Source organism: Somniosus microcephalus, chromosome 3 (assembly GCF_052327205.1).
Source record: "Somniosus microcephalus isolate GS21.2 chromosome 3, FLI_Smic_1.0, whole genome shotgun sequence".
Classification (NCBI taxonomy): domain Eukaryota; kingdom Metazoa; phylum Chordata; class Chondrichthyes; order Squaliformes; family Somniosidae; genus Somniosus; species Somniosus microcephalus.
Genome location: NC_140989.1, coordinates 361,302,750 through 361,320,983, shown reverse-complemented (window position 1 = coordinate 361,320,983; position 18,234 = coordinate 361,302,750). Strand labels below are relative to the sequence as shown.

At 46.4% G+C, this 18,234-nt stretch overlaps 1 protein-coding gene across 1 annotated transcript in view; it reads right to left on the bottom strand.

The window, feature by feature from the left end:
* The window catches only part of adgrl2a (adhesion G protein-coupled receptor L2a), a 777,020-nt gene that overhangs the window by 132,070 nt on the left and 626,716 nt on the right, over positions 1-18,234 (bottom strand). The window lies entirely within an intron of this gene.

Here is an 18,234-nt window from a genome sequence, read left to right as displayed (position 1 = left end):
TGACCGTCCCAGTGCATCTTCTGATGGGATTTCTAATCCGGAAACTGTTGAGAATCGGGATATGGATAGCCTTCCTGTTGAAGATACTTCTGTGCTTTCTGGCGTGGGAGGGCAAGGAATTTCACCAAGGTTAAGAAGGTCGACACGTACAAGATATCCGGTCGACCGATTGAAAATGCACTTTTAAATTGATAGTAATGTTTTAAAAATTGTTGAAATATTATAGTATATTGTTTTAGTTGAGAGATACTTAATACTTATGCGTAATGTTATTATTTGTTGTTGTTCATTTAGTATTGTGTTATGTAAATAGATTTATTCTCGTGCATAGTTTAGTTGTAAATAATTAATTGTAAATTGTAAAAGTTATTAGGTTAGAGTATATTTTAAAGGAGGGGTGAATGTGGTGATTATTCCTTGATTAGTAAAAGTATTGTGATTCGTTGTTTGTTAACTGCCTTGGGATATGTGTTGTAATCTCATTGGTAGTTGATGATCACATGATGTGTTGTGGCTACCTTAAATTCAGTCCTTTTCTAGCTTTAGTTGGGACTGGATGTAGAAAGATATGCTGCCGATTTTAAAGTTAATAAAGCCTAACTTTGGAAGGCAAATCTATTCTTTATTTCAGGGACGCAAGGCCGACTTACGCTGTGACGTGCAGTCAGCAGAGGCAGAGGGAATGCCTCCATCAGCTGTACTCATACAGTGCAAATATTTTCACTTGAGGAGTTTGCAGGGAAGGAGCAATTTCATTTGCCTTTCTTAACTGATCCATGAAGATGATACTGGGTTAACACTGGGTTGCCCCCAGTGTCATCAACAGAGAAACAAATTTGCCCATGCCCCTTTGTTTTAAGAAGGCACCAGTAAACCTTTATAAATCACTGGTTTAGGCCCCAGCTTCAGTATTGTGTCCAATTCTGGGCACCACACTTTAGGAAGGATGTTAAGGCCTTGGGGAGGGTGCAGAGGAGATTTACTAGAATGGCACCAGGGATGAAAGACTTCAGTTATGTGGCGAGACCAGAGAAACTGGGATTGTTCTTCTTAAAGCAGAGAAGGTTAAGGGGAGATTTAATAAAGGTGTTCAGAGAGTAAATAAGGAGAAATTGTTTCCACTGGCAAAGGGTCGATAAACCAAATTGAAGGTAATTGGTAAAAGAACCAGAGGGGAAATGAGGGAAAAAAATTTCCACAGCAAGCTGTTATGATCTGGAATGCAATACCCAAAAGGGCGGTGGAAGCAGATTCAATAGTAACTTTCAAAAGAGATTTGGACAAATACTTGAAAGGAAAAGATTTGCAGAGCTTTGGGGAAAGAGCAGGGGGAGTGGGACTAATTGGAGAGCTCTTTCAAAGAGCCGGCACAGGCACGATGGGTCGAATGGCCTCCTTCTGTGCTGTATGATTCTAAGATTCTATGAAAGAATTGATACAACATCTGATTTCAACAGAACCAAAAGAAAACTTCGAAAATAAATCATAATGTGTTTGCCCTGTGGTGCCCACTGGTCACGGGACGCCTCAAGCGAGCACCGCATGCACTCTCTCCAGGGCCACCTGGTCACGGACAAGGCTGCGGAAGCGAGGCAGGCAGACAGAGCGACACTCCTCCCCACCGCAACCGCCCCCTCAGTCCCAGTCTGTACCTGCGAATGTCCGTCTTAGGCTGGCCCAGAAGACAAGAAGGTCCTCTATCTTGTCTCCTTCAACCACCGCCCTTCCCCACCTCCACACACAACTCCTTCCGTACTGGGTGGTTAAAGGTTCGGAGCGTAGGGCTGAAGTGCAACCAACAATTGAGGAGTAGCCCTCCTCAGGCAACTAAATGGGGCTGCAACCTTCGCACTCTTCCAGAATATGGAACACAGACTCATTCAGGCTGCAAACGGCCTAGGGATCCACGGTAAAAGTGCAAAAGACTCCAACATTAACCCGATCTATCACTACCTACATTCATGCACTTCCGTTGAATAAAATGCAGGAATCTCAACTCCCTCTCTCGTCTGGGGACAGAGGCTAAATGCAACATCTCCAAACCATTACCCTAGCTAACTCAGCACAGACCAAGCACCAAGCCTCTCCCCCGCCGTGGGTCTCGAAGGCTAAAGTGCCACACAGCACCTGGTACATTTTGCTCAGGTGCAGGAGTCTCACTCAACTGACAGATCGCTTTCTTACCGATTTGATGCAGGAAACAACATTAAAACCATCCCTCCCTCCCCACAAAAATGACCAAATTCAGTTCGAATTTACAGATGTGACATTCTTCACACAGAAGGTAGTGGAAATTTGGAACTCTCTCCCGCCAAAAGCTGTTGAGGCTGGGGGGGTCAATTGAAAATTGCAAAAAACGAGATTGATAAGATTTCTGTTAGGCAAGGGTATTAAGGGTTACCAAACCAAGGCGGGTAGATGGAGTTAAGATGCAGATCAGCAATGTTATAATTGAATGGCGGAGCTGGCCCGAGGGGCTGAATGGCCTATTCCGGTTTCTATGTTCACTGGTGGCCTTGTTAGACGTGGTTGCAAAAGCCACCTTCTTTATAACTCTTATGCACCTCAGATCAAATGCAGTGGGGGTCAGGGGCCTGTAGCGTGGTGCATTGATGCCCCAGTGTCAATGCACTGCAACGCGGGTATTGCAGCCACGATCCCATCTGGTTACCCAGCCTTCGCAGACCTGTGGCAAAGGCCGTAGAGAGACAATTACTGACAGAGAGTGGCCTAAGTTAAATTTCAATGGAAGGGCTAGTCGGTCGGCACACGAGTCTGCAGCAACTTTCAGTAGCCAGTTCAGCGGCGGCAGAGGAAGCTAACTGCCTGGCCGCACACACCTCTCAGCTGCAGGAGGGTGGTGTGCGGTGCAGGAGGCACCTGAACGGGAGGGGGGAAATACCCGAAGAAGAGGGGAAAAGCCCTCCCCCACACAAAGAAAACAAAAATAAGTCTATGTTTACCCGGAGTATGTTTATTATAACTTCCATTAGGTGGGTTTGGAAGCCCCTCATTCCATACTTTGGCGCCTTATTCAGTTCATCGTTTTCTGTCTTGCTCTACACGGTTTTGTGTCTCATTCTGCAGCTTATTCAATGCCTTGTTTTTCTCCATGCTCTAAACCTCATTCTATACCTGGTTCCTCACCTCATTCTATACCTGGTTCCACACCTCATTCTATTCCTGGTTCCACACCTCATTCTATACCTGGTTCCACACCTCATTCTATTCCTGGTTCCACACCTCATTCTATTCCTGGTTCCACACCTCATTCTATACCTGGTTCCATACCTCATTCTATACCAGGTTCCACACCTCATTCTATTCCTGGTTCCTCACCTCATTCTATACCTGGTTCCACACCTCATTCTATACCTGGTTCCACACCTCATTCTATACCTGGTTCCACACCTCATTCTATTCATGGTTCCACACCTCATTCTATTCATGGTTCCACACCTCATCCTATACCTGGTTCCTCACCTCATTCTATTCCTGGTTCCACACCTCATTCTATACTTGGTTCCAAACCTCATTCTATACCTGGTTCCACACCTCATTCTATTCCTGGTTCCACACCTCATTCTATACCTGGTTCCTCACCTCATTCTATACCTGGTTCCTCACCTCATTCTATACCTGGTTCCACACCTCATTCTATACCTGGTTCCACACCTCATTCTATTCCTGGTTCCTCACCTCATTCCAATCCTGGTTCCACACCTCATTATATACCTGGTTCCTCACCTCATTCTATACCTGGTTCCACACCGCCTTCTATACCTGGTTCCACACCTCATTCTATACCTGGTTCCACACCTCATTCTATAACTGGTTCCTCACCTCATTCTATACCTGGTTCCTCACCTCATTCTATACCTGGTTCCTTATCTCATTCTATACCTGGTTCCTCACCTCATTCTATACCTGGTTCCACACCTCATTCTATACCTGGTTCCACACCTCATTCTATACCTGGTTCCACACCTCATTCTATACCTGGTTCCACACCTCATTCTATAACTGGTTCCACATCTCATTCTATACCTGGTTCCACACCGCCTTCTATACCTGGTTCCACACCTCATTCTATAACTGGTTCCACACCTCATTCTATACCTGGTTCCTCACCTCATTCTATACCTGGTTCCTCACCTCATTCTATACCTGGTTCCACACCTCATTCTATTCCTGGTTCCACACCTCATTCTATTCCTGGTTCCACACCTCATTCTATTCCTGGTTCCACACCTCATTCTATTCCTGGTTCCACACCTCATTCTGCATGAATTTCTATACCTGTTTGCACGCCTCATTCTGATTACTCTTTTGCAAATTACTGACCTGAGAAAGAGTGCCGGCAACCCAAAGGAGACTTCTATTGCACCGGATCAACTTAGTTGGCAGCCTAGTGCGCTATTCTTAATAAACCCTCGTCTCTGGGTCAGTAAGCCTCTGGATTACTAGTCCAGTAACATAACCACTATGGCTACTGTACCCTGTATGATATTTTCCCCTCCCGTCGTTCCTCCCTCACCCGCTCCCCTGGCCGAGATCAGCAAATCAGCAACAAGGCAATAGAGCCTGATCTGCCTGGCTCAATTCCATGCCGCACATCAAACATAAACGGCGATGTCGCTTTGCCGTGCCTAATTGCCTTTTAGACAAACAGAAACACAAGTAGCCCTCTCTCTGGCTCTGAAGCTGTTGCCTGGCTCAACATTGAAGCTTGACATTTTAAGAGCTTTCCTTCCGTTACCAAGGCGACCCACTTGTTGCCGGCCTGGCTAATTTCCCCACATTATCTACTAACTGGTGCTGGTGGACGACTAAGTCACAGGACTCAAAACACTGCCCCCACTCCCGGTCTAATAACTGCAACAGTATTAGGACCCCTGAACCAGAACTTGAACCATCGCAATTTGTCAGCTTTTAAAAAAGGCCGAGTGTTAAACGTCTACTGATGTTCCACTTATCTCCGCGAGGATGATATTCTCATCCTGCCACTATCATAGAAACATAGAAACATAGAAGATAGGAGCAGGCCATTCGGCCCTTCGAGCCTGCTCCGCCATTCAACGAGATCATGGCTGATCATCCAAACCCTAGCACCCGGTCCCTACACCGACAGCCATCCCACCCAAGCCCTATCCCCGTAACCCCACGTATTTAATCCCCCCTAACACTAAGGGCCAATTTTTTTTATCATGGCCAATCAACCTAACCTGCACATCTTTGGACTGTGGGAGGAAACTGGAGCACCCGGAGGAAACCCACGCAAACACGGGGAGAATGTGCAAACTCCACACAGACAGTCACCCGAGGCCGGATTTGAACCCAGGTCGCTGGCGCTGTGAGGCAACAGTGCTAACCACTATGCCACTGTGCTGCCTATCAGACATCTCAAACACCAAAACAAAAGTCTTGAACACATGTCTTGTTTTTTTTTTGTTGAAGGGCTTCTCCCATTGATTGCTCCAGAGTTACACGTCTAAGCCGTCCGTGGTGGACACTTCACGCCATTCCGGCTGCTGCAGAAAGCCATCCCAACTCTTCTTTTCTGCCACCGCATGTCTTTGCCATCTCCTGAAAATCCTTGTCATTTTCTTTTGATTAGTATGCAATCTATTCAGCCAGGAGACTGGAGCTTTTTTTTTCACTCAATTTAAGTTTGTCCAACAAAAAAGCTATCGCAAAGAGTCAAAATAATTGCCACTAAATCAATTCTGGTCGAGAAAGGAGGGACTTATTAAACCTATCAGAAGGCATTATGCTTTCTGAATTTCAAACTATCTTGAGCTAATTAGTAGATCTTTAATATAATAATGTTATATTAAGAATATCGCACTAGGCTGCCAACTAAACTGATCTGATGCAATAGAAGTCTCCTCTGAGTGGCCAGCACTCTCTCTCAAGTCAGTATTCTTGAAAAGAGTATCAAAACTGACAGAAGGGACTCAGTGGTGAAATTCTTGTTCCAAACGTCGAAACTAAGATTGTGAAACTGCCGAGATGAACTGATACAGAAAATGAAAGAAAAGATTACAATCGACCCCGTTTAACCATCAAGTTCTGTCAAAAGACAAGAGGCCTGAGTATTTAACCTGTAGAAGGTGGCCATTTTGAAGTTGAAGTTATTTAGATGCATATCTCTCTGTAATGTCAATTCTTATTATGCACTCTCCTGAGGGATAATCATCTCAGATGTCTGATTTTCAGCTATCTGATTAATAATCTAGTACACTTAGTAAACAAGAAATCTATTCTCCCCCGAGACAACAGCAGAGGGCAGATCCATGAAGAAAGCCGAATTTCAATGACACATTTTATACACAGTAATTAATCAAAAATGCAATAAAAGCTATCTTGCGATATCTTGCAAGTGTTTCCAATCATCTCGGGCCCTTTCCATTGCCGTATTAACTGAGTAGAATAGCTTGATTTAGATAATTAGCTCGAATGCTGGAAAAAAAAAATTATTTTATCCAGCCGACATAATTTTCGTTTTGATTTATAATGACTGAAATTATCTATGGAAGAAATGAGACCTGAATCCAAACTGGATTGAATTGGGTCAGCATTAAGGCATTTAAACAAAAAATAGAATAATTTAAAGGCTAACTTTTATGTACAATTTCAACCTTTTGGATATCAATACACATTTCCTATGTAAAACAAAATAAATAGTGCAACGTACACTCACGGACAATGAAAGCTGCTACCATTAAATGATTCCAACCGTACATGACCTTTTGTTCCCAGCCATGGTGCCCAGTGTCAAACATGGCCTTCCAAGTCCCTGGTGATCTAGTGGCAATGCGCATCTAATTCCTCAACAGTTTACTGAGCATTCTTTGTTCACACATACGACCAGGAGTGGACCATTCAGCCCCTTGAGCCAGCTCCGCCATTCAATTAGATCACAGTTGATCTGTATCCTAACTCCACCTACCCGCCTTGGTTCCATATCCCTTAATACCCCTTACCTAACAAAAATCTATCAATCTCATTTTTGAAATTGTCAATTGACCCCTAGCCTCAACAGCGTTTTGGGGGAGAGAGTTCCAGATTTTCACTACCCTTTGTGTGAAGAAGTGTTTCCTGACATCACCTCTGAACAGCCTAGCTCTAATTTTAAGGTTATGCTCCCTTGTTCTGGACTCCCTCCACCAGAGGAAATAGTTTCTCTCTGTCTATCCTATAATCATCTTCAACACCTCAATTCGATAACCTCTTAATTTTCTATATTGAATAGGGAATACGAGGGTTCTCAACTATTTTGCTTCTGAGGCCGCCCTCTCGTGTTATAAAATTTTCATGGGCCCCCTGTAACACAAGTATTTTATTCTGTATTAAAACTCTCTCAGCACCGCTCCCATTCACCATGTTACTGAAGCTGCTGCTATCCCGGCACTTCGGAAAATACTGGTCCCCGTGTCCGTCCCACTCCCTCTTTCCCTCCATCTGAGCCCCAATCATCTGACCCCCAGTCTCCCTCTTTCCCCCGCAACCACCGACTCCTCCACCAATTGTTCCCGGTCCTGATTCTCTGCTTAATTGTCAGTCAAACAGCGCATTTCCCCATCGCCAATATTTTCATAACTAGTAAACAAAAGTCTATAATGAAAATGAAAAAAAAACAATTTTTTTTAAGATTCGTGACTTAAGAAAACTACTAGGCACTTGGTCTAAGCGTTAAACAAAGCTTTAATCAACTGTTTTACAACATGGAGGTCTAGTTGTGTCCTTCACTAGTTCCTATTAAGAATGTCCTGCGCAAGCTGGGCCCGTGCCCGAGTATTTATTCTCTCCCTGGACAGCACCACCCGCAGGCCGCTCAGTATTATTTCATAAGTCTTTCGTTCATGAATGACTGAATCATGTCAATTTGTATGATTTTTCTTTTTTTTTTTATTCGTTCCTGGGATGTGGGCATCGCTGGCTAGGCCAGGATTTATTGCCCATCCCTATTTGCCCTCAAGAATGTGGTGGTGAGCCGCCTTCTTGAACCGCTGCAGTCCGTGTGGTGAAGGTACTCCCACAGTGCTGTTAGGGAGGGAGTTCCAGGATTTGGACCCAGCGATGATAAAGGAACGGCCGATTTATTTCCAAGTCAGGATGGTGTGTGGCTTGGAGGGGAACTTGGAGCTGGTGGTGTTCCCATGCGCCTGCTGCCCTTGTCCTTCTCGGTGGTAGAGGTCGTGGGTTTGGGAAGTGCTGCCGAAGAAGCCTTGGCGAGTTGCTGCAGTGCATCTTGTAGATGGTACACACTGCAGCCACGGTACGCCAGTGGTGGAGGGAGTGAATGCTTAAGGTGGTGGATGGGGTGCCAATCTCCCAAATTGCCGGCAGCAGCATCCAGATTAATGTTTTATTCCTGGTGACTCCAGGACAATGCTGGAAGGTTGAACTCCGAGCTGGAGGCCAACATTGGATGTGAACAATCAGGTCTGCCTGTGATGCCTTCTTTGGTGCAACAAGGCTGCTATCACTCAAGGCATAGACTTGCAGGTGAGCAATGAATAAGTTTAGGCACCAAAGGGCAGCGAGCCCCCTTGTAACTGTACTACAGTGTGCTAAAATCTATCGGCTAACCTGGAGTTTCCGATATTGCGCAGAATCAATTAAGGGGACAGCCGGACACTTTTGGCCGCGAGTTCAAATGTCGAATCGGTTGGATAGGTAAGAAACATAGAAGATAGGAGCAGAAGTAGGCCATTCGGCCCCTCGAGCCTGCTCCGCCATTCAATGAGATCATGGCTGATCATCCAAATTCAGTACCCGGTCCCTGCTTTCTCTCCATATCCCTTGATCCCTTTAGCCTTAAGAAATATATCCAACTCCTTCTTGAATACATTTAATGAATTGGCCTCTACTGCCTTCTGTGGTAGAGAATTCCACAGGTTCACCACACTCTGGGTGAAGAAATTCCTCCTCATCTCTGTCCTAAATGGCTTACCCCTTATCCTTAGACTGTGACTCCTGGTTCTGGACTCCCCGGCCATTGGGAACATCCTTCCAGCATCTAGTCTGTCTAGTCCTGTTAGAATTTTATAAGTTTCAATGAGATCCCCTCTCATTCTTCTAAACTCCAACGAGTATAAGCCCAATCGACCCAATCTCTCCTCATACGTCATTCTTGCATAACGAGTATAAGCCCAATCGACCCAATCTCTCCTCATACGTCATTCCTGCCATCCCAGGTATCAGCCTGGTGAATCTTCGCTGCACCCCTTCCATGGCAAGAACATCCTTCCTCAGATAAGGTGACCAAAACTGCACACAATACTCAAGATGTGGTCTCACCAAGGCCCTGTACAACTGGTGCACAAAGACACCCAGGTCTCGTTGCACTTCCCCTTCTCCCAATCTATTGCCATTCAGATAATAATCTGCCTTCCTGTTTTTGACACCAAAGTGGATAACCTCGCATTTATCCACGTTATATTGCATCTGCCATGCTTCTGCCCAATCACTCAACTTGTCCAAATCATCCGGAAGTTTCTCGGTGGTTCCGGCGGCGCTCTGCTGGCTGCACTGTAACTGTTTGGGCCAGCAGGACGGTCTGCCCGTATATACGGCGGGGCCTGGCAAGAGGAGAGCAGAGGAAAGAGAGCTCAAGCTGGAGGGGATCTGCGCTCAGCACCCATCGCCTCTTCCCCCGTCTCAGCTGGCGGGGGCCCGGGCTCAGCGGCAGCTTCCGCCATCATCGCACAGACATTCGAGAGGGGGCAAACAGTGGGCAGTGTCGGGGTGGGCGCCGCAAGTTTGCTCAGTTCGATCCCGCCTTTACGCGATAGTGTATTTTTCTTGGCGGACCCCCTGGGGAGCTGCGGGCCACTGGTTGAGAATCCCTGGAATAAGGGAATAACAAGCCCATTCTTTGCCAGCTGTCCTCGTAATTTAACCCTTTCAACCCCGGTATCATTCTGGTCACAGAATGATCCTAATATCAGACAGTGGATGGACCGCATTAATCTGCATTCACATCCCCTGTTCGAAGCTGTAGTAAGAGTGACAGATGAGTTGCTACAATTGGCCTTAGAAGCTTGGGCTGAGATGGGGTAAAGCTTCTGAATGCTATCCAGCGGCCCACACGCACGTGTCGGTATCAGTATAGGGGAGGAGCAGCCTCTACTTTCACGCCCCCATAACCACCCGCCCCCCCGCCCCACCAACCCCCTGGCCTTAAAACCTGGTCACACTCACTGAGCAGGTTCATATAATAAATAAAGTTCATCTTAACGATACCAAAATGGCTCAACTGATGAACTAACCAGTAAACAAAGGCCTGCTCCTCCGCTCTTACGATGGTGGGGTAGGACTTTCGCCCACAGGCCGGTATCAACCCTGACCTTGCTCAGGGGTCAGGGGCGTTAGCTTAACGTAGGCGGGGCCACTGCCCTCCGCGGAGGGTGGAATGTTTCAACAGTGCCGCGCCACTGGAGGGGCTGAATGCTGAACCCCGAGGCGGCTGCCTTTCTTTAGTGTTTGTGCTCCACACCACCCTCCTCCCACCTTGCTTCATCTCACTCTATCGGCATATCCTTCTATTCCTTTCTGCCTCATGTGCTTATCTAGCCTCCCCATAAATGCATCTGTACTATTCGCCTCAACTACTCCCTGTGGTAGCGAGTTCCATATTCTAACCACTCTCTGGGTAAAGGAGTTTCTCCTGAATTCCTTATTAGTGACCATCTTATACTGATGACCCCTAGTTTTAGGCTCCATCACAAGTGGATCCATCTTCTCTACGTCAAGATGAGAAAAGTAAATTGCAAAGCACAAATAAATTACAGCACAGATAATGAGAACAAAAACTGTGTGCTGGAAACCTGAACTAAAGACAGATAATGCTGGAAGAACAGAGAACGTCCGTCAGCACCTGTAACCGGAAAAGGCAGGTGACCATTTCAGGGGTGGACCTCACGTTGGAACTGGAAGATAAGCCAGGCCCTTTACTTTGTTGGACAAATTGCAAAGGACAAGTTTACTGCTCCTTCATCATGGTAGACACCATACCCAACCCACCTCTCGACTTTTATCCCTCGTTCTCCCCCTCCCCTCTTCATTTTCATCCCCTGCCACGAACGTTGAGATCATCAGTTGGTTCATGGCTGTGTCAGCTGTGGCTCAGTGGGTAGCACACTCGCCTCTGAGTCAGAAGGTTGTGGGTTCAAATCCCACTCCAGGGACTTGAGCACAAAAAGCTAGGCTGACACTCCAGAACAAGTACTGAGGGAGTGCTGCATTGTCGGAGGTGCCGGCTTTTGAATGGGACATTAAACCGAGGTCCTGTCTGCTCTCTCAAGTGGACGTAAAAGATTCCATGGCACTATTTCGAAGAAGAGCAGGGGAGTTCTCCCCGGTGTCCTGGCCAATATTTATCCCTCAATCAACATCACTAAAACAGATTCTCTGGTCATTATCACATTGCTGTTTGTGGGAGCTTGCTGTGTGCAAATTGGCTGCCGCATTTCCCATGTTACAACAGTGACTCCACTTCAAAAGTGCTTAATTGGCTGTAAAGAGCTTTGAGATGTCTGGTGGTCGTGAAAGGCGCCATAGAAATGCAAGTCTTTCTATGTTTAGGTTGCCTGTCTTCCTTTCCCAATGTCTATTGTCCCAAGGTTTGTCTGCCTTTCCCTTTGCGCCCAGAACCTCTTTCCACATCTTGTATGATGTTTATCCAGATCCTCTTTCCTTCTCTATCTGGCTCTTTCTACCTCAGTCTCATTTTCCCTTGCACCTGCCACCTGCGTTCTGCATCGATCGGCTATTTACTGTCCGGCGCCTGTGGCGGAGTTGGCACCACCGCCTGCCCCTGCTGCACGGTCGCAGGGGGCTGCTCGTTATGCAAGCTCTCATTAGAAACAACAACTTGCATTTAATATTACGTCTTTAATAGCAACGTCCCAAGGCCCTTCACAGATAAGCATCCCTACAAAACGGACGTTGTTGACCCAGAGAAGGAGAGATTAGGAAGGGTGGCCCAACCCTTGGACCAAGAGGTGCATTCAGACCAACATTCAGCTTTGGTTAAAAGAAAACGTTTGTAGTTGTGGATGTGAAACTTCGAATAGAGGGGTGAAAAAGGTCGCTCTGATCTGTGGCACCAAGTCTAAAGCCCGACAGACAGCAGAATTGGGCGCAGGGGCTGGGAGGGGGAGGAAATGTGCCTCGGGAGAAAAAATAAATCTTGTGAAAAATTGCATGAGGCCAATTATTTCCAGTATTGTGTGGTCATATTAATCATCTGTTATATTTAGAGAGTACATTTTCAATGCAGTCTGCCTCCAGCATTGCAGGATATCCTGACTCCTGCCCGTTTGCCAGCTCTTTGTTCAGATGTTACAGATTTAGCAGTGGTGCCATTAACTCTCGTAGGCGGCCTGCTGCTCTCTTTGTTGGCGGCTTTGTTTCAAGGCCAGGGCATTCCAGCAACTGCAGGAAGCCTGAATCGATCCAGTTGGGACATTTCACTGTAAATCCTGCAATGTCGAATGAAACAGAAACTGGACTAAAAACCCAGAACACTGGACTTCAACTGTGCAGCTTCCATTTCACTATTTTTTTTATTTTTTTTAAAAACAGAAAGGGCGGTCTGCTCAATGAATGGCCCATCCAACTGAACAGGTGGCAACCCTATAGGTGGGAGGAGAAGCAATGGACAAAACGGGGCAAGCTGGCAGATATAATGGAGATGATTTGACTTTGAGTTGGCTGCCAGTTTATTGGAACTGGAGTCTAAATTGATGTTGGCACACACCCAGCTTACAGACGGATCCCGGTGCGTTTAGAGGGCAGGTTTCAGCTGATACCAGTTCCGATCTGACCTCCAATGCACCAAGGTAACCCATTGCATTATTTCGCTCTGGTCCTCTGAGCTCATTTTTCTTTCTCTCTCAATGTCTTGGTGTGCAGTGTTTCTCCATGTGTCTCTCTACCCACCTCTTGCTAGCCCAGTTTCCCTCACCTCTTTATACCGGCCTCTTGAATTTCTCTTTTTTTTCCTGTTTCCACTCCAAAAAACGTCTTTATCATTCTCTCCACGGAGTCAGTTTTTTTGCCTTCACCGCCTTGCAATCTTGGGGAACCGATCGCCCGATGTAGAAGCCATCTGATTTTCATTCCGCTAATTTCCATGAAATGAAAAGCGGACGGGTTCTGTAACGGGCGGGCGATCTCCATAGAACCACAAACATTTCAGTACAGAAGGAGGCCACTTAGCCCTTGTTCCTGTGCCGGAGCTAGCGCCACATTGGAGCGATCTACTTTAAGAACATAAGAAATAGGAGCCGGAGTAGGCCAATTGGCCCTTCGAGCCTGCTCCGCCATTCAACAAGATCATAGCTGATCTTCTCCCTCAACTCCACCTTCCCGCACTATCCCCAAATCCCTTGATTCCCAAAAATTTATCGACCTCTGTCTTGAATATACTCAATGACTGCCCCAGAGAGCTGTGGATGCTCAGAGAATTCACAACCCTTTGAGTGAAGAAATTTCTCCTCATCTCAGTCTTAAATGGTCGACCCCTTATTCTGAGACTGTGACCCCTCGTTCTAGATTCCCCAGCTAGGGGAAACATTTTCCCAGCACTAACCCTGTCAAGCCCCTGTAAGAATTTTATATGTTTCAATGAGATCACCTCTCATTCTTCTAAACTCTAGAGAATATAGGCCTAGTCTACTCAATCTCTCCTCATAGGACAATCCCCCCATCCCAGGAACCAGTCTGGTGAACCTTCGTTGCACTCCCTCTATGGCAAGTATATCCTTCCTTAGGTAAGGAGACCAGAACTGTACACAATACTCCAGGTGTGAGACCAGAACTGTAAACTCCACTTAAGACTCCATATCCCTGCATCTTTTAATATTCGTCTCCTTTAAATGTTATCTAACTCCCTTTGAAATGTGCTGATTAAGTTGGATTCCATGGCCACTTATGGCAAAGGACTCCATGTTCTAATAACTCTTGTGTGAAGACATTTCTTCTAACCTCCCCTTTATGCTTCTAAATAACATACCACAGAACCATAGAAGTTTACAGCACAGAATGAGGCCATTTGATCCTTGGTGTCTCTGCCACCTCTTTGCTAGAGCAACGGAAACAAATCCCACTGCCCTGCTCACTCCTGCTAATCTTCTATCTTCCTCTGCTTCAAATATTTATCCAATTTTTCCTTTAAAGATGCAACGGTCTCTGCCTCAACCACTCCCTGTGGCAAAGTCTCAAATTTCCCCTAACCCCTCTCTTCTCTCCCTTCGTGACCGTTTTAAATTGATGATTCCCCTCGTCATTGACTCCACAACCAGAGGAAACCGTTTTTCCCTAGTCACACTTCATAATTTAAAAAAAAACTCTTAAAATCTCCGCTTGATCATCACTGCAGCAGTGGCCATTAGTCCCAGTACCTTAAGTCTCTCCTCATAACTATAGTTCCCCGTCTCTGACAGCAACCTAAGCAGACTTCCATTTACATCGTACTTTTAAAGCAGCAAAGCGTCCCAAGGCGCATCAAAGTTGGGGGTCGAAGCAATCCCACTTAGTCCTAATGCTGAGCTGACGCCTCCTCATTACCGATTTACCAAGCAGCTGAAATAACCTCACACTACTTACCCTCGCCAAGGCAGTTCAAAATGTTATTAGATATTGCCTTAACCTTCTTCCCCTCTCCTGAATAGAGTCTTTTCAAGTCTCCCATCATAACTATATATTCTTTCCTAATTTTGCCTCTCGCTCATTCTCTTCATATTTCTGTGCTAGTCTAGGCCAGCTACACTGCACTGAGATTCATAATCACTTAAATTCAGGGGTAGCAGGAAGGCCTGTCAGAGTCAGCCTATGTGCTGGGAGTATAGATTACTTAGCTAAGCGCGTGTGTTGATTTTTAGTTTGAGGCTTTACGGCACATTACTGCTCCAAGAACAGGCCCACTAGCTTCTCCTCGGGGTCCCAGATCTGTGGAAACTGCCTCATTTACACCGTGGAGAAAGTTCCACAAAAGCCAGACCAAGCGAGAAAACAGTTGCAGATGTGGTTGACAGTTGTGGTTTTGTTTCAAGCAATGGCTGGGAAAGAGGCACACAGATCAGCAAAAACAGAGAGGAAAAAAAAATAACCCTTCGCTGGCCACGGAAGGGCAGCTAAACATATTCACCGCACCATCGGCCAGGACATGGCTGCCGCTGCCTCTCCCTCTACCAGAAGGCTTAGCCACCTTGCCATCCAGTAGGAGGCATAGTCACGTCACCGTCCAGCAGGAAACAAGGTTGCCTTCCCCTCAACCAGGAAGCAAGGCCACCTCTGTCATCAAAAAACAGGGTTGTCTCTCGCTTTGCCAGAAAACATGGCCAGCAGTAAAAATGGCTGCCTCCCCTGTGCCAGAAAACATGGCTAACTGCCCCCTTATCAGGAAACATGGCCGCCTCCAAAGATGGCCACCTCCAAAGATGGCTGCCTCCCCACCTTTGCCGGGGTGGCACTGCCTCTTTGAATGGGTCTTGGGCTACTGCAGGCAGCCATGCTACCTTGTTTATTGTTCTGCAATCAAAGCTGGGACAACCGGCAGTGACAATGTGCTAAAGTGAATGCAGCACAAATCAGCACGGGACTCGCATTCCTTTTTATATAAACCTGATGTGAATACCCCACCTCACAAATTAAAATGAAAAACTGGGTTGGGGGGTGGGGGGGGGGCGGTGGCAAGAGGTGTGAATTTCCTCTCTCAAATCTGACTGCAGCAGAAAATTGCCGCACGGGGCGGTCTGTATATCCCCTGGGCTCCTGTGATGGTTTTACCCTGTCAGGATTGTTGCAAGGATGAAGGTTCTCTTCCCTTCCTTCATGCTCTGCCCTTTCACTTTTCAGGCAGGTGACAGTCAAGCTGGGTGCTGCTGTGGAGTGCTGAGACTCGACGACTGTAATTAGGAAACAAACACTGGCTTCTCACGTTTAGTTTAAGGAACCAGTGGTCCCTAAACCAGGGGCAGATTCAGCGACCCACATTTCTGTGGGCGTAAGATGCCATCTGTTCCAAGTTGGTCGAGTTGTTACTACTAAAAAGAGCACAGCTGATTGGAGCGAGGATGAGGCAGCAATGTGTTGCAATTTGGGAGGACTAACAAGGCAAGAGAATACACTTGGGGCAGTAATTCCTCCCCAAACACGTGAGTACGGAAGGGGTACTCACGCGTCTGGCCGGAGGAAATGCCGGTTTTCAGCATGCACAGCGCATGCGCTGAAAACCGGCATTTCCTCTCCTCTAACCCAAGAGGTGAAGAGGCTAGCGCGTGCGCTGTAGGGGGCAGCGCGTGCGTCTTGGATTTCCTCTGTTTTGGGGGATTTGCGCATGTGTAAAGGCCTCCGTCTTTACGCTTGTAAAAAGCACACGTAAGTATTTATTTTTACAGGTAAGTGGTGTTTTAGTGAAATTTAGAATTTTTTTTCCCCACAGGTTTATTATTTTAAAGAATCTACAATAAGGTAAGTTTAGTTTTAGACCCTTTTAATTAAAAAAAAAATTTCAAAAAAAAAATTGTTTAAATTATTTTTTTAAACTTATTTATACTTAATTTAATGATTGGGATGTTTTTTAAAATTTTATTTAAAGTTTAAGTAGTGTTTTGGGGTGCAGTACTTCTCATGAGTTTGACAGTTCTTACTCTCAAACTTATGAATGAAGTTTCCCCTCCCCTGATTGGCTGAACAGTGCTCACCTGATCCCAGCTGGCACTTGCCTTCATTAGCCGAGGCACAGAATATAAGAGCAGGGAGGTTATGATGGAGCTGTACAAAACGCTAGTTAGGCCACAGCTGGAATACTGTGTGCAGTTCTGGTTGCCACACTATAGGAAGGATGTGATTGCATTGGAGAGGGTGCAGAGGAGATTCACCAGGATGTTACCTGGGGCTGGAGCGCTTCAGCTATGAAGAGAGACTGGGCAGGCTGGGGTTGTTTTCCTTAGAGCAGAGAAGGCTGAGGGGGGACCTGATTGAGGTGTACAAAATTATGAGGGGCATAGATAGGATAGATAGAAAGGAACTTTTCCCCTTAGTAGAGGGGTCAATAACCAGGGGGCATAGTTTCAAGGTAAGGGGCAGGAGGTTTACAGGGGGTTTGAGGAAAAACTTCTTCACCCAGAGGGTGGTTGGAATCTGGAACTCACTGCCTGAAAGGGTGGTAGAGGCAGGAACCCTCACAACATTCAAGAAGCATTTAGATGAGCACCTGAAATGCCATAGCATACAAGGCTACGGACCAATTGCTGCAAAATGGGATTAGAATAGACAGGGCTTGATGGCCGGTGCGGACACGATGGGCCGAAGGGCCTCTTTCTGTGCTGTTTAACTCTATGACTCTAATGTGTCAGCTGTGGCTCAGTTGGTAGCAGCCTTGCCTCTGAGTCAGAAGGTCGTGGGTTCAAATCCCACTCCAGGGACTTGAGCACATAAATCTAGGCTGACACTCCAATGCAGTGCTGAGGGAGTGCTGCACTGTCAGAGGTGCCGTCTTTCAGATGAGATGTTAAACCGAGGCCCCGTCTGCTCTCAGGTGGACATAAAAGATCCCATGGCACTATTTCGAAGAAGAGCAGGGGAGTTCTCCCCGGTGTCCTGGCCAATAATTATCCCTCAATCAACATCACATAAACAGCTTATCTGGTCATTATCACATTGCTGTTTGAGGGACCTTGCTGTGCGCAATTTGGCTGCTGCGTTTCCCATGTTACAACAGTGACTACACTTCAAAAGTACTTCATTGCCTGTAAAGTGCTTTAAGATGTCCGGTGGTCGTGAAAGGCGCTATATAAATGCGAGTCTTTCTTTCTTTCAATGGGAAAACATGTTCGGAATTCTCATGCCATTTTCCCAAACCGTGATCCTTTTCCATTTCGCCCGTGCTCTCTCTCTCTATTTTGCTAAGCCTTGATCATTTCCACAAACACTGTCTGGAATAAGACGGTGTAGAGAAACAAAAATGTGGTTTGGCGATAAGCTGATTTAACAATGGTAATCGTGGAAGTCCAAAGTGAAAGGAGGGCAGAGCTTGGCAATGGCCCTAAATAGAGGGGACAGAATGGAAGCTGAGATGCAACCATGGCAGCACTCACTTCTGAGTATACAGAGTACTGAGCAGCATGGTATCAGCTCTATACCAGGCAGGGATGAGGGTTTCACGGCATCACATAGAAACATAGAAGATAGGAGCGGGAGTAGGCCATTCGGCCCTTC